The 1,316-nt window shown below is 38.1% G+C and overlaps 1 protein-coding gene across 2 annotated transcripts in view; it reads right to left on the reverse strand.

Moving 5' to 3' along the window:
• The window catches only part of LOC127751712 (uncharacterized), a 12,122-nt gene extending 11,491 nt beyond the window's left edge, over positions 1-631 (reverse strand). For both annotated transcript variants that reach the window (XM_052275683.1, XM_052275684.1), the window contains exon 1: positions 33-631. The gene's annotated coding sequence lies outside the window, so the exon portion shown is untranslated. The remainder of the gene's footprint in view (positions 1-32) is intronic.
• Positions 632-1,316: the final 685 nt, after the last annotated feature.

The raw sequence follows: 1,316 nt of genomic DNA on the forward strand, positions 1-1,316 counted from the left end.
AAGAGTTGATTTCACAAAATAGTTTCACTTACAGTCAAAATCAAAGTTGTTTCATCAACAGTATCTGAGGCAATTATGGGTTTGCATGGCTTCTCGATGTTGGTGTGCTTCCACAATGCCTTATGTATCTCATAGACCACGTCTCTCTGAAGTAAGAAAATAATGTAGAGTAGTTTGCTTGATTTAACTTACACGAGGAAAATAAGAACATGTCATTGAAATCTTACCGCTTCAAACCCTTCAGGCAAATGTGAAATCTTCACCGTGTTTGTTGTACGTTTTGGTACTTCTTGAAAGATCTGCTCCAGTGTTAGAAAAGTGTCGTCATATTCAATAGCGTTAGGGAGATCCACGGCTAGTGTAGCATGTTCAGGGCAGTCAAACTGGAAATGAGATGTAAGGGATTAATAAAAAAAATAATTATAGAGAAGAGTTGATTTCACAAAATAGTTTCACTTTCAGTCAAAATCAAAGTTGTTTCATCAACAGTATCTGAGGCAATTATGGGTTTGCATGGCTTCTCAATGGCCTTATTTTTCCATAAAGACTTGTGGATCTCGTAGATTATGTCCTTCTAATAAAACAAAAACACAATTTAACAGTGGAAAGGTGTTATTCTCATCTAGAAGTACAATGAAATATGCAATCACCTTAGCGAAACCTGCAGTAAGATTATAAATCCCGACTTGAGATGTAGGCACCCCCCTGTCCTTTCATGCTTTGTCACTGTTGCATTCAATATGGGAGATGCTACCTCTTCGATCTTCTTTATCGTGCTCACTAATATCATCTTTCCCATTAAACAAAGCATCATCCCCAACACTCTTCACGGGAACATCCTTGAAATATGTAGATAAGTTTTTCCTGAATGGTGTTAATCTTTGGGAAAGATCAACAACCTCTGCAGTTGTTGCTGCGGACAAACAAAGCACATATTGCATCTCCTCAACACATTTAAAACAGATCAGCAGTTAATATGAACTGACGGTTACTTACAGTTTTTTGGAGTAGAGGTGCAAGGATTTTCGCCCGAAGGCGAGGGGGTGCTCACATCAGAAAGTGTGTGTACATGCTGTCCGAAAGCGAAAGTGCGAGTGAAAAAAAGTGAGGCTAAAGTGAAAAAAGTTGAGTGAAAGTGGGCAAAAGTGGGCAAAAAGTGAAGTGAAAGTAGGTGAAAGTGAAAAAAGTGAAGCGAAAGTAAAAAAAGTGAAGCTCACAAAAGTGACAAAAGTGAAGTGAAAGTGGGCATAAGTGAAAAAAGTGAGGTGAAAGTGACAAAAGTGAACTGAAAGTGAAAAAGTGAAAAGTTGAGGTGT

This window comes from Frankliniella occidentalis, unplaced genomic scaffold (genome assembly GCF_000697945.3).
Source record: "Frankliniella occidentalis isolate FOCC.00 unplaced genomic scaffold, Focc_3.1 Scaffold758, whole genome shotgun sequence".
In the NCBI taxonomy this organism is placed as follows: domain Eukaryota; kingdom Metazoa; phylum Arthropoda; class Insecta; order Thysanoptera; family Thripidae; genus Frankliniella; species Frankliniella occidentalis.